The sequence below is a fragment of the Ovis aries genome, chromosome X (genome assembly GCF_016772045.2).
Source record: "Ovis aries strain OAR_USU_Benz2616 breed Rambouillet chromosome X, ARS-UI_Ramb_v3.0, whole genome shotgun sequence".
NCBI classification, from domain to species: Eukaryota; Metazoa; Chordata; class Mammalia; order Artiodactyla; family Bovidae; genus Ovis; species Ovis aries.
Window position 1 is genome coordinate 56935906 of NC_056080.1, and position 15474 is coordinate 56951379.

At 41.1% G+C, this 15474-nt stretch overlaps 1 protein-coding gene and 1 pseudogene across 1 annotated transcript in view; both read right to left on the reverse strand.

Moving 5' to 3' along the window:
* ZNF81 (zinc finger protein 81) overlaps window positions 1-15474 on the reverse strand; it is a 746478-nt gene that overhangs the window by 218288 nt on the left and 512716 nt on the right. The window lies entirely within an intron of this gene.
* LOC114111601 (protein fem-1 homolog A-like) overlaps window positions 12013-15474 on the reverse strand; it is a 40176-nt pseudogene continuing 36714 nt past the window's right edge.

A 15474-nucleotide genomic window follows, 5' to 3' on the forward strand; every position in this document is an offset into this window, starting at 1 on the left:
CCCCAGAGCAGCTAAGACCATGTGCCACAACGCCTGAGCCCATGCTCTAGAGCCGGTGTGCCTCAACCACTAAGGCCTGCTCACCTGGAGCCTGTGCTCAGCAACAAGAAGCCATCGCTATGTGAAGCCCATGCACTGCAGCTAAGAGTAGTCCCCACTCGCTGCAACTAGAGAAAGTCAGTACACTAATTAAAAAAATATAAAACAAAACAAAACTCAGTATACTAGGAATAGAAGGGGATGTCCCCAATTTGCTAAAGGGCATCTATGAAAAACCTATAGCTAACATCATATTTAAGGGTGAAAAATGGAATGTTTTCCCCTTCGGATCAAGAACAAGTCAAGGATGTCCTCTTGGCACGTGTATTCAACATTGTATTAGAGATTCTAGCCAGTGCAGCAAGAACAAAAAAGAAAGAAAATGCATGCAGATTAGAAAGGGTGAAGTAAAACATGATTGTCTCCATTGAAAATCCTTATTTATTTAAAAGCTACTCAAATTAATAAATAAGCTTAGTAAGGTTTCAAGACTCACAGTCAATTTATCAAAAATTGATTGCATTTCTATATGCTTATTATAATACCATTTATAACTGCATTAAAAATATCAAATACTTATGGAAAAACCTGACAAGAGACATGTAAGATTTATATACTGAAAACAGAAAACTTGCTGAGAGAACTTAGGGAATCCAAAGACTCTTAAAGATGTAAATAAATGGAGAGATGTATACTGTGTTCATGGATCAGCAAACACAGTATTGTTAAGATGTCAGTTCATCCCCAACTGATCTAGGCATTTAGCACATTGCCAATCAAAGCGCCACCAAGCCTTTGTCGAAATTGACTAAGATGACTCTAAAATTTAAATGGAAATTCAAAGGACCCAAATAGCCTAAATAGCTTTGAATAAAAAGACAGAGTTTTGCCTGACTTACACTCCCTGACTTTAAGACTTATTATTCAGTTCAGTTCAGTCTCTCAGTCGTGTCTGACTCTTTGTGATCCCATGGACTGCAGCACGCCAGGCCTCCCTGTCCATCTCCAACACCTGGAGTTTACTCAAACTCATGTCCATTGAGTCGGTGATGCCATCCAACCATCTCATCCTCTGTCGTCCCCTTCTCCTCCTGCCTTCAATCTTTCCCAGCATCAGGGTCTTTTCAAATGGGTCAGCTCTTTGCATCAGGTGGTCAAAATATTGGAGTTTCAGCTTCATCAGTCCTACGAATGAATATTCAAGATTGATTTCCTTTATGATGGACTAGTTGGATCTCCATGCAGTCCAAGGGACTCTCAAGAGTCTTCTCCAACAACACAGTTCAAAAGTATCAATACTTTGGCGCTCAGCTTTCTTTATAGTCCAACTTTCACATCCATACACGACTACTGGAAAAACAATAGCCTTGACTAGATGGGCTTTTGTTGGCAAAGTAATGTCTCTGCTTTTTAATATGCTGTCTAGGTTGGTCATATCTTTTCTTCCAAGGAGTAAGTGTCTTTTAATTTCATGGCTGTAGTCATCATCTGCAGTGATTTTGGAGCCCCCCAAAATAGTCTCTCACTGTTTCCACTGCTTCCCCATCTATTTGCCATGAAGTGATGGGACTGGATACCATGATCTTCATTTTCTGAATGTTGAGCTTTAAGCCAACTTTTTCACTCTCTTCTTTCACTTGCCTCAAGAGGCTGTTTAGTTCTTCTTCACTTTTTGCCTTAAGGGTGGTGTCATCTGCATATCTGAGGTTATTGATATTTCTCCCAGCAATCTTGATTACAGCTTGTGCTTCCTCCAGCCCAATGTTTCTCATGATGTATAACTCTCATGAAGACTTATTATAAAGGTGCAGTAATAAAGACAGAGATTTCCCTTGTAGCTTAGTTGGTAAGAATCTTCCTGCCATGCTGGAGACCTGGGTTCAATTCCTGGGTCAGGAAGATCCCCTGAAGAAGGGAATACTGGCAACTCACTCCAGTATTCTTGCCTGGAGAGTCCCATGGACAGAGGGGCCTGGCAGGCTACAGTCCGTGGGGTCGCAAGACCGTGCGATATTGGGATCAAGACACATAAGTAGAGGGTGGATAAATAGCCCCATATATATATGTTAACTTTTGACAAAGATGCAAAAGTACTGTGTTGTATTTTCTGTCTATTTTGTACTCTTCTGTCCAAAAGGTACATTCTTTTCAAAAATTGGAAATGCATGTCCAAAAAAATTACATAAACTTGGATCTATATCTCATACGATATATGAATATTAGCTCAAAATGAATCATTGGCCTAAGTGTAAAATTATAAAACTTCTACAAGAAAACATAAGGGAAATTATTTGTAACCTTGAGTTAGGCAAAGAGTTGTTAGGTATGACACCAAAAAACATCGTCCATTAAAGAACAAATTGATAGATTCTGGCTCATAAAATTAAGAACTTCTGTTTTTCAGAAGACAAGTTACAGTCTAGATGAAACTGTTTGCAAATTATATTAATGATAAAGGGCTTGTATCCAGAATATATGACAGTCTCTCAAAAATGCTACAAATAAGAAAACTACCTACCCAATTAATGGCCAAAGTGTATGCACAGATGCTTTATCAAAGATTATCTACTGATAGCAAAGAAGCACATGAAAAGATGTGCACAAGTCCTCTCCCCACTTCTCTTCCCTGAGGACAACCAATGTTAATCATCTTTTGCTTTCTTTCCAGAAATATTTCTTTACAAATAATGCTTTTAGATTGCCTGGTATATGATTACTTTCCATCCTATATCTATGAAAAATCTTTAAGAATAGAGAAATAATATTTTATTCTTAAATTTTCTCATGGAAAATTGGAGAAACCAGGTTAAGTACTGATATTGATAGTTTTGTGGAGACGTTTCAGTGGGTTTTGTTTAAAGTGTGTGAAAAAGAGTTCAAAGAAACAGATGGTTAGTAGGAAGGGGGGAAATGGCTTGAAAACAAAACAGAAATTCAGCCTTGTTCAGTAATTACTCTAGTGAAGCAGACAACTCTCACTCAAAAAGCATCAAGGTGGGCAGCATAGAGTGTCTTCTTTCAAAATTCAGAGAAAATTACATCTCCCTAAAGTTGTGATGAGACTGTAGACTAATTTTCAGAGCATAGTGCTCTTAACTGATATATGAATCAAATATATATTTTTTGAACTGGCATTATGGAGCAGAAAGGGCCAAATTAATGGAAGAAGTGTATGTGAATAATTATTGGGAGTGGGCAATATGCTGGACTGTTTGAGGATATGTTCATGGCTAGCAGAATGCAAACTCACATCCAGAGCTATGGTTCCAGCTATGAACCATATGTGATGACTCTATTTATGTGCTGATAGGGAAGTCTATGGGCTCAGAATGTAAAATTAATTATTTTTAGCACAGGTATTAACTTTTTGCATTAAATAGTGGTAACTGTAACTAAATATTATTGGCTCTAGTGAATTTTGTACATATATACTAAATGAAGTAGAAAGTTAGGAAAAGTCTCAATCCATGCCTATGAATCGGAATGCTTAAGGTCTATAGAATAAATGAAATGAGGCTTGTGGATATAAAGAGTACAACATAGGAGTGAAAGAATAGTGAAGTTTGGCAGAGATAAGACACAGTTCTGGATTTCACTATTTTAGCCTAACCAAAAGAGGAAAGCAAATTTGATGTCATGATCAGATCAGGCTCAGTATTTTAAAATTTGGTATAATGGGATAATAGCATAACTTATTCATTCTACTTAATATTAAAAACCTATTGTATTTCATCTTCTGTACAAATCATTAGTTATTTCCCCTTCCAGAAGAGCTAAATGGGTGCCAGATAGTCTATGTAAGTGGAGACATGCTGCCTTGTTTTAATCTCTCCTACACAAGACCTATGTCATCTTGAGAAAATTATTAACCTCTTCTAGTCTCCTCTTCTAAAAATATGTATAATAGTATCTAGCTCATATGGTTTCTGTGAGAATTCAATGCGTTTATATGAATGTACATAGTTATATGTCACTTAGAACAGGGCCTGGCATATCCTAAATGCTCTAAGTACATAGCATGTAGTAAGAAACATAGGAGTGTTTTCTGTCATCATCGTCATCTAGTTTCCCTTTGTCCAACCTGGATCAGCTGCATGTAGTTCCTCTATATGTGGCTAACTGTTCTAAGTTGAATTTTGCCTTCTTTTTCTCCTTTTAGGAGAGAAATATGGGATTGAAATCATACAGTAGATAATAACTGTAAAAGCTTCATTTCAGAATGAGAAAGTAGGTGAATTTAAGAGAAAATATTCATTGTTTTTTTAATTAAAATGATTACTCATTTAATTTTTTAAATTAATTTATTTTGTATTGAAGGATAATTCCTTTACAGAATTTTGCTGTTTCTGTCAAACTTCAACATGAATCAGCCATAGGTATACATATTTCCCCTCCCTTTTGAACCTCCCTCCCATCTGTCTCCTCATCCCACCCTTCTAGGTTGATACAGAGCCCCTGTTTGAGGGGAAATCACTAATGATTTGTACAGAAGATGAAATACAATAGGTTTTTAATATTCACTTCAGTTCAGTCGCTCAGTCATGTCCTACTCTAATATTAATATTTGAGCCATGCAGCAAATTCCCATTGGCTATCTATTTTACATATGGTAATGTAAGTTTCCATGTTACTCTTTCCATACATCTCACCCTCTCCTCCCCTCTCCCCGTGTCCATAAGTCTATTCTCTATGTCTGTTTCTCCATTGTTGCCCTGTAAGTAAATTCTTCAGTACCATTTTTCTAGATTCTGTATATATATTTTAGAATATGGTATTTATCTTTCTCTTTCTCACTCACTTCATTCTGTATAATAGGTTCTAGGTTCAACCACCTGGTTAGAACTGACTCAAATGCGTTCCTTTTATGACTGAGTAATATTCCATTGTGTATATATACCACAACTTCTTTCTCAACTTATCCTTCAGTGGAAATCTAGGTTACTTCCATGTTCTAGCTATTGTAAATAGTGCTGCAATGAACAATGGGATACATGTGTCTCTTTCAATTTTGGTTTCCTCAGGGTATATGCCTAGGAGTGGGATTACTGGGTCATATGGCAGTTTTATTCCTAGCATTTTAAAGAATCTCCATACCATCTTCCACAGTGGTTATATCAATTTACATTCCCACCAACAATGCAAGAGCACTCCCTTTTCTCCACATCCTCTCCAGCATTTATTGTTTGTTGACTTTTTGATGATGGCCATTCTGACTGGTGTGAGTTCGAATGTGGTTTGCATTTCTCTGGGAAATAGATGGGGAAACAGTGGAAACAGCGGCAGACTTCATTTTTCCAGGCTCCAAAATCACTGCAGATGATGATTGTTGCCATGAAATTAAAAGATGCTTACTCCTTGGAAGGAAAGTTATGACCAACCTAGATAGCATATTCAAAAGCAGAGACATTACTTTACCAACTAAGGTCTGTCTAGTCAAGGCTATGGTTTTTCCAGTAGCCATGTATGGATGTGAGAGTTGGAGTGTGAAGAAAGCTGAGCACCGAAAAATTGATGCTTTTGAACTGTGGTGTTGGAGAAGACTCTTGAGAGTCCCTTGGACTGCAAGGAGATCCAACCAGTCCATTCTGAAGGATATCAGCCCTGGGTGTTCTTTTGGAAGGAATGATGCTAAAACTGAAACTTTGGCCACCTCATGAGAAGTAACCCATTGGAAAAGACCCTGATGCTGGTAGGGATTGGGGGCAGAGGGAGAAAGGGACGACAGAGGATAAGATGGCTGGATGGCATCCCCGACTCGATGGATGTGAGTTTGAATGAACTCCGGGAGTTGGTGATGGACAGGGAGGCCTGGCATACTGCAATTCATGGGGTCGCAAAGAGTCAGACACGACTGAGTGACTGAACTGAACTGAATAATGAGTGATGTGGAGCATCTTTTCATGTGTTTGTGAGCCATCTGTATGTCTTCTTTGGAGAAATGTCTGTTTAGGTCTCTTCCCCACTTTTTGATTGGGTTGTTTGTTTTCCTAGTGTTGGGTTGTATGAGCTGCTTGTATATTCGGAAATTAATCTTTTGTCAGTTGTTTCATTTGCTATTATTTTCTCCATTCTGAGGGTTGCTTTTCACCTTGCTTATAGTTTGCTTTGCTGTGCAAAAGCTTTTAAGTTTCATCAGGTCCCACTGGTTTACTTTTGTTTTTATGTCCTTTACTTTAGGAGGTGGTTCATAGAGGATCTTGCTTTGATTTATGTCATCGAGTGTTCTGACTATGTTTTCCTCTAAGAGTTTTATAGTTTCTGGTATCACATTTAGGTCTTTAATCCATTTTGAGTTTATCTTTGTGTATGGTGTTAAGAAGCATTCTAATTTCATTCTTTTACATGTAGCTGTCCAGTTTTCCCAGCACCATTTATTGAAGAGGCTGTCTTTGTCCCATTGTATATTCTTGCCTCCTTTGTTAAAAGTAAGGTACCCATAGGTGCATGGCTTTATTTCTGGGCTTTCTATCTTGTTCTATTGGTCTATAATTCTGTTTTTGTGCTAGTACCATATTGTCTTGGTGACTGTAGCTTTGTAGTATGATCTGAAGTCAGGAAGCTTGATTCCTGCAGCGCCTTTCTTCTTTCTCCAGAATGCTTTGGCTATTTGGGATCTTTTGTGTTTCCATATGAATTTTGACATTTTTTTGTTCTAGTTCTGTGAAAATGTCATTAGTAATTTGATAGGGATCTCGTTGAATCTGTAGATGCATCTGGTAGTAGAGTCAATTTCACAATATTGATTCTTCCTACCCAGGAACTTGGAATATCTCCCCATCTGTTTATGCCATCTTTGATTCTGTTCATCAGTGTCTTCTAATTCTTTGTGTACAGTTCTTTTGTCTCCTTAAGTAAGTTTATTCCTAGACATTTAATTCTTTTTGTTGCAATGGTCAATTGGATTGATTCTTTAATTTCTCTTTCTGATTTTTCATTGTTAGTGTATAGAAAGGCAAGTGATTTCTATGTATTGATTTTGTATTCTGCAACTTTGCTAAATTCACTGATCAGCTCTAGTAATTTTCTGATGCTATCTTTAGGGTTTTCCATGTGCACTATGATGTCATCTGCAGACAGAGCTTTACTTCTTCTTTTCCAGTCTTGATTCCTTTTCTTTCTTTGTCTTCTCTGATTGCTGTAGCTAGGACTTCCAGAACTATGATGAATAATAGTGGTGAAAGTGGTCACTCTTGTCTTGTTGCTGATCTTAGGGAGAATTTAAAAAGTTGAAATCATTTCAAGTATCTTTTCTGATCTCAATGCGGTAAGATTAGATGTCAACTACAGGAAAGAAAAACTATAAAAACACAGTCATATGCAGGCTAAACAACACTCTTCGGAATAACAGATCATGGAAGAAATAAAAAAAGAAATCAAAATAAGCATAGAAACAAATGAAAATGAAAACATGACACCCCCAAACCTATGGGGTTCAGTGAAAGCAGTGCTAAGAGAGAGGTTCATAGCAATACAAGCCTACCTCAAGAAACAAGAGAAACATTAAATAAACAGCCTACCTTTACACATAAGGCAAATAGAAAAAGAACTCCAAAGTTAGTGGAAGGAAAGAAATCCCCAAACTCAGAGCAGAAATGAGTGAAAAAGAGATGAAGGAAACTGTAGCAATGATCCCGTGGCTGATTCATGTCAATGTATGGGCAAAACCAATACAGTATGGTAAAGCAAAATAGAGTAAAAATAAAAATTAAAAAAGAGAATATTAAAAAAAACTAAACTAAAAGCTGGTTCTTTGAGAAGATAAATAAAATATACAAACCATAAGCCAGACTCAATATGAAAAAAAAGAGAGAAGAATCAAATCAATAAAATTAAAAATCAATATGGAGAAATCACAACAGACACAGAAATACGAAAGATCATAAGAGACTACTATGAACAATTATATGCCAATAAAATGGACAACTTGGAAGAAAGGGACAAATTCTTTAAAAAGTATAACCTTTCAAAACTGAACCAGGAAGAAACAGAAAATCTTAACAGACCCATTACAAGCATGGAAATCGAAGCTGTAATCAAAATATCTTCCAACAAACAACAGCCCAGGATCAGATGGCTTCACAGGTGAATTTGACCAAAAATTTATAGAAGAGCTAACACTTATCCTACTCAAAATCTTCTGGAAAACTGCAGAGGAAAGTAAACTCCCAAACTCATTCTGTGAGGTCACCATCACGCTAATACCAAAACCAGAAAAGATGCCACAAAAAAAGAGAGAGAGTTACAGGCAAATATCAATGATGAACATAGATGCAAAAATCCTGAAATAATTAAACGGAAAAAAAATCCAACAACATATTAAAAAGATGACTAAGTGGGCTTCATCCCAGGGATGCAAGGTTCCTCAATATTTTCAAATCAATCAATGTGATACACCATATTAACAAAATGAAATATAAAAATTATTTGATTATCTCAATAGTTGCAGAAAAAGCCTTTGACAAAATGCAACACCCATTTATGACAAAAAAAAAAAAAAAAAACTCTCCAGAAAGCAGGCATGGAAGGAACATATCTCAACATAATAAAAGCCATATATGACAAACACACAGAAAGCATTATCCTCAATGGTGAAAAATGGAAAGAATTTTTTTCTGAAATCAGGAGCTAGACAAGGGTGCCCACTTTAACCACTACTATTTAACATAGTTTTGGGAGTCCCAGCCACAGCAATCAGAGAAGAAAAAGAAATAAAAGGAATCCAGATTGGAAAAGAAGCAGCAAAACTTTCACTTTTTGCAGACTACTCTATACTCTACATAGAAAACCCTAAAAATACCACCAGAAAATTACTAGAGCTAATCATGAATATAATAAAGCTGCAGGATATACAATAAATACACAAAAATCCCTTGCATTCCTATACAGTAACAATGAGAAAGCAGAAAGAGCAATTAAGGAAACAATCCCATTCACCATTGCAATGAAAAGAATAAAATGCTTAGGGATAAACTTACCTAAAGAAACAAAGACCTATATATAGAAAACTATAAAACACAGACAAAAGAAATTAAAGATAAAACAGATAGATGGAGAAATATACCATGTTTCTGGATTGGAAGAATCAATACAGTGAAAATGAGTATACTACCCGAAGGAATCTGTAAATTCAATGCAATCCCTATCAAAGAACCAATGGTATTTTCCACAGAACTAGAGCAAATAATTTCACAATTTTTATGGAAACACAAAGAACCTCAAATAGCCAAAGCAATCCTGAGAAAGAAGAATAGAACTGGAGGAATCAATCTTCCTGACTTCAGACTATACGACAAAGCTACAGTCATCAAGCCAGTATGGTACTGGCACAAAAACAGAAATATAGATCAATGGAACAAAATAGAAAGCCCAGAGATAAAACCACACACCAAAAGACACCTTATCTTTGCCAAAGGAGGCAAAAATTTACAATGGATAAAAGAGAATCTCTTTAACAAGTGGTGCTGGGAAACTGGTCAACCACCTGTAAAAGAATGAAAGTAGAGCACTTTCTAACACCACACGCAAAAATAAACTCAAAATTGATTAAAGATCTAAATGTAAGACCAGAAACTATAAAACTCTTAGAGGAAAACGTAGGCAGAACACTCTCTGACATAAATCACAGCAAGATCCTCTATGACCCACACCCAGTGTAATGGAAATAAAAACAAAAATAAATGGGACCTAATTAAGCTTAATAGGTTTGCACAACGAAGGAAACTATAAGCAAGGTGAAAAGGCAGCCTTCAGAATGGGAGAAAATAATAGCAGATGAAGCAAATGCCAAAGAATTAATCTCCAAAATATACAAGCAGCTTATGCAGCTCAATACCAGAAAAATAAGTGACTCAAACAAAAAATGGGCCAGAGAACTGAACAGACATTTCTCCAAAGAAGACATACAGATGGCTAACAAACACATGAAAAGATGCTCAACATCACTCATTATCAAAGAAATGCACATCAAAACCACAATGAGGTACCGTCTCATGCCAGTCAGAATGCTGCTGCTGCTAAGTCACGTCAGTCATGTCTAACTCTGTGCGACCCCATAGACCACAGCCCACCAGGCTCCCATCCCTGGGATTCTCCAGGCAACAGTACTGGAGTGGGTTGACATTTCCTTCTTCAGCACATGAAAGTGAAAAGTGAAAGTGAAGTCGCTCAGTCAAGTACAACTCTTCACAACCCCATGGACTGTAGCCTACCAGGCTCCTCCGTCCACGGGATTTCCCAAGTAAGAGTAATGGAGTGCGTTGCCATTGCCATCTCCAGCCAGTCAGAATGGCTGCCATCAAAATGTCTACAAGCAATAAATGCTGGAGAGGGTGTGCTGAAAAGGGATCCCTCTTACACTGTTGGTGGGAATGCAAACTAGTACAGCCACTTTGGAGACCAATGTGGAGAGTCCTTTAAAAATTGAATGTACAAATGCCATATGACCCAGCAATCCCACGGCTGGGCATACACAACCAAAGAAACCAGAACTGAAAGAGGCACATGTACCCCACTGTACACTGCAGCACTGTATACAATAGCTAGGGCATGGAAGCAACCTAGATGTCCATTGGCAGATGAATGGATAAGGAAGTTGTGGTATATATACACAGTTATATGCCATATTACTCAGTTATTAAAAGGAATGCATTTGAATCAGTTCTAATGAGGTGGATGAAACTGGAGCCTATTATACAGAGTGAAGTAAGTCAGAAAGCGAAACACCAATACAGTAGATTAACATATATATGGAATTTAGAAAGAAGGTAATGACGACCCTATATGCAAGTCAGCAAAAGAGACACAGATGTAAAGGATGGACTTCTGGACTATATGGGAGAAGGCGAGAGTGGGATGATTTGAGAGAATAGCATTGAAACATGTATATTCCCATTTGTGAAATAGATGACCAATGAAAGTTCGATGCATGAAGCAGGGCACTCAAAGCTAGTTCTCTCGGACAACCCAGAGGGATGGGATGGGGAAGGAGGTGGCAAGTAGGCTCAGGATGGGAGCCACATGTACACCAGTGGCTGATTCATGTTGATGTATGGCAAAAACCACCACAATGTTGTAAAGTAATCAGCCTCCAATTAAAATATATTAATTTTTTATATTAAAAAAATAGTGTATGGCAGCAAAACCTCCTGCACCACAAACGTAAGCTGCCTGTGCCTGAGTGTGCACAGTCGCATCTAACTCTTTGGACCCCATGGACTGTAGCCCACCAGGACCCTCTGACCATGGGATTCACCAGGCAAGAATGCTGGAGTGAGTTGCCATACCCTTCTCCATGGAATCTTCCCGACACAGGGAACAAACCCCCATCTCCTGTGTCTCTTGCATTGCAGGTAGATTCTTTACCACTGAGCCACCTGGTAAGCACCAACTCCATTTTGCCAGGTAAATAAACATAACACCAAACCACAAAGGCTATGAAAGGGGCTGGTGGCCCAGGGGCAGAGAGTCTGACCCACAGCAGGGCGGAAAGAGCAGGTGTGAATGTGCTGGAAGGGTGAATTCTCCCACTTTGACCCCTCAGAGCCCCCAGTCCTAACACTGCCCTGGGTGGGTGTATATATCCTGTCTGATACATAAGACGTAGAGGCTGTATCCAACTCTCAGCTCCTTCTTGTGTTTCTAGTAGGAGAGGGAGGTGATGCCTTCCCTCTGCCAGGGGTCAGAAGGCAAGATTCTCTGAAACTGGAGCAAACGGGATGTGTGGGAGGTTGAGCATCTTCTCCTTGTGGAGTATGGGCGTGCGGACTCCTAGAGAAAGCCAGTTCTCTGAGCACGTGGTCTGGAAGTTTCTACTACTGACAACTCATTGATTCTTGTCCCTCTCCATGATGAGGGGAGGGGACCTTGGAGGCCCCGTGAGCTCTTCCCCAGTTTCCAGCCACCAAAAGAGGTCCTCAGAGAGGGCAGGGACAGGTGCGGGCCGCGCCCATCCTGGGTTCTCCTCTCTGACCATTTTCAGTACAGCCGGAGGAAAGCCTCCAGCTCTTAGGGAATGAAGCCCTTGTAGGGGATCTTGTTGTTGTCCAAGGTGAAGGCCACAAGGCACTGTGGGGTCACGTAGTTGAAGGGCTGAATGGTGATCTTGGCCAGCATTTCTCATGAAGCACCTTGCAGGCCGTATTCTTGAAGGCACTGGTGGTGTCCACGTGGGTCCCTGCCTCTGTCAGGGCATTCACTATCTCCAGGCAGTTGTTCTGCTTCGCGATGTGTACTGGGGTGTTGTTGTCAAAGTCCCAGCTGTCTGGATTGACCCGGAAGTCGAGACCACCTTGACCACTTGGGGTAAGGGAATCTGCCCCCGAGAAGTGGCCCACGTTCATGGTCCAAATCCACTGCCACGTGCAGGAGTGGAGCCATTCTTGCTGGAGAGGGGTGCAAACCCTCACCCTCTGGGGTTTCATGTCCTCCTGATCAGGATGGCACTCCACTTTCTCCAGCAGATAGAGCAGGTGGTGGATGATGTCCAGGGCCTTGGTGAACTGGGCTGAGTCCCTGGGCTCCTTGGGCTTGCTCCACTTCCCAGTCCCCTTTGCACAGCACCCACATGAGATCTGCAAAGCCAGTTGGCACGCCCAGGCTGCCCCTTGGCCAAGGGTTTCTGGAGCACTTAGGAGAAGAGTTCATCAGAGGATAGGAAGCTGCTGGCAATCAGAGGCTCCAGGTTGTTCTGCTGCATGTCTAGGATGTATTTCCATGAGGGGATGCAGAGCTAAAAGCTGTTCCAGTCAGCCTACACAGCATCCTGGTAACGCACAGAGTAGGAAATATCCGGGTGGGAGGGACCCAGGACCACTCTCAGGTCAGCAGTGCTTACTTGCACATCTCATCACACTGCATTTTGAGCGCCTCCAATTCCTTGGTGGTGTTCACCTCCCTGGAATAGTCAGACCGAGGACCAGCTGGGACTCAGGTTTTGGCAGATACGTGTCCCCTGGTAACGCAGCTCCATGGCCCCTAGCAAGAGTTTCAGGACCCTGAGCAGATTCCGTTTCTTAGCCATGTAGGTGGCTCCCAGCAACTCCAAGGCTGTCAGACTGCTTCTCAGCTGGTGCTCAGGGGTTCCCCTGAGGAGGAGCTTCAGCAGCATGAGCCCTGGGGCTGCGCACATGCCTGGCTGGTGGAAGGACCATCTCAGGCCTGCCTTGGCTGCGTCTCTTCTCCAGCAGGCTGCTCTTGGGTGAGGTCTCCCGTCATGCTCCTGAGGTCCGTCATGTGGGCCGCCAGCAGTGGGGTCATGACATAGCCATCCCATTCCCTGTGGGTCTGGCACCTGAACAGCACCTGCTGGACACCCAGGCTGCCAGCCTCGGTGAGGTCACGCAGGGCCTTGTTGCCCTTGACATTGCTCAGGTTCAGGTGGGAACCCTGATCTAACCAGTAGATGGCGATCTGGCGATGGCCTGTGTAAGGGTAGATCAGGAGGCATGTGTGTGCCTGCGCTGGTTGGCCTCCCCCAGTACACAAGGGCTTCGAGAGGGTGCATGTGGTGCTGCTCTCCAAGTCCTCGCAGCACAGCAGGCTCTGCACCAGGTCCAGGTGGTCAGCGGCTGAGGCAGCCCACAGCGGCTGTGCACCCTTGATGGTCTCCTCACTGAAGTATACTGAGCCACCAGCCTCCAAGCTGGCGCCGCCACCGGGTACTTGACCACATCTAGGTGGCTGTAATGGGAAGTGATGACAAGCTGCTTCCCCACCCTCAGCCCCCCACCCCCATCCCCTTTTACCACTTTGCTCTTTTCAAATACTACCTCGATGGCTCTCACTCTCCAAATTCTAGATTTTCTTTTTGAGTAAGCATGCATAATACAGGACCTAAAAGTCCATCAGAGTCATCATCAGCTTTAATGGTGGGAAAGATGGGAAGCCAGATCTTACTTGCAAATCTTTTCTCTTAAATGACCAATACAGCTCAATATGACATTTGGAAAGGAATCCATCTGAAAGGAAAATGCAGTCTTACATTGGCCTGAGGATGCTTCCATTAATTTGGATGAATTAACATATATGGTGGTTCTTAGAAGAACCTCTTCTTGGTAGCTCAGACAGTAAAGAATCTGCTTACAACGCAGGAGACCCGGGTTTGATCCCTGGGTCAGGAGATCCCCTGGAGAAGGGAATGGCAACCCACTCCAGTATTCTTGCCTGGAGAATCCCACGGACAGAGGAGACTGGCTGGCAACTGTCCATATTGTTGCAAAGAGTTGGACATGACTGAGTGACTACAATTGCACCTTCATTCCCAGCAAAGGAATTACTAATGTTTACAGGATGCATATCATCCTAAGAAGAAGGTAAAAAATCATTTGGGAAGATGGAGCAAAATGGAAGAGGAAATGGGAGAATTAAAGTCTCTTTCTCTTTCTCCAAACCCTCCTCCTCCTTTCTCTGCTGTCTCCCCTCCTTTTGCTCCCTTTCCATGGCAGCTCTTCATCTTCACGCCTCAATCTGACTCCTAGTAAGGGTGAAGCTGTGATCTTCAAGATGGGCGGTTAATCAGTAGATTTCCCTGCAAAGAAGGACAAGGAGACAGTAATGAATTATCTCCCTGTGTGAGGTGTGTGTTTGTCATGCCCTAGCTCTGATTCCATTTCATGCTTAGCCTAGATTGTGACCTCCAAGAATATTTTCTTATCCACAAACTATACAGCTGGGAAAGCAGAGATAAATAAAGCAATATTATTAAGGAATAACTGGGAAAGGAAACCCAGGAGTCATCTAATTCTACATTTTTTCCTGAAGACAGCTAGCCTTCCCTAACCACTTAGCCAATAAAGCAGATGCCATCAAGTAGCTACCCAGGGTTGAAACAGTACAACTCTACATGCTGTTCAACTCCCCTACATTATTCACTGAGGGCTCCTTTTCCTGAGCCCAGGGAAGACCACAGAAGCTTGCGCAAGTACCTGGCAGTGTGTTTTCGGTTTACAGCCCTTCATATGGGGATGTGCAATGGTAGTTGCAGAGAATTCTGCAAGCAGCAGCTTTGGTTCTTTGATGGAGCAGGCATGTCAGGACCGGAATGTGACCTACCACATCAGGGGCAATGTGGCGAAAATAATGTGTCTATGGATGCAAAATCCACTACAATATTGTAAAGTAATTATCTTCCAATTAAAATAAATGAATTACTTTAAAAAAAAGAAAGAAAAAAGACTCTGACTCTATGCCACCTCCCACATAATGGAAGAACTAAATGCTCGAGGGACCCACTGAGAGGGCCTGCAAATGGCCATAGCTGAAGTGCTTCTAAGAAAAGTGAGCTGGGAGAAATCACAGCAGTGTATCCAGAAGACTAGTGATCTCCCAGTTGATTTCCATTGGCAGTTTGTTGAGGCTTCCCCAAATTTACCATCATGGATCCAGGGGTAGTTCAAAATCACCCACTGGTCTTATTTACTTTGTGTCAACCTTGGAGAA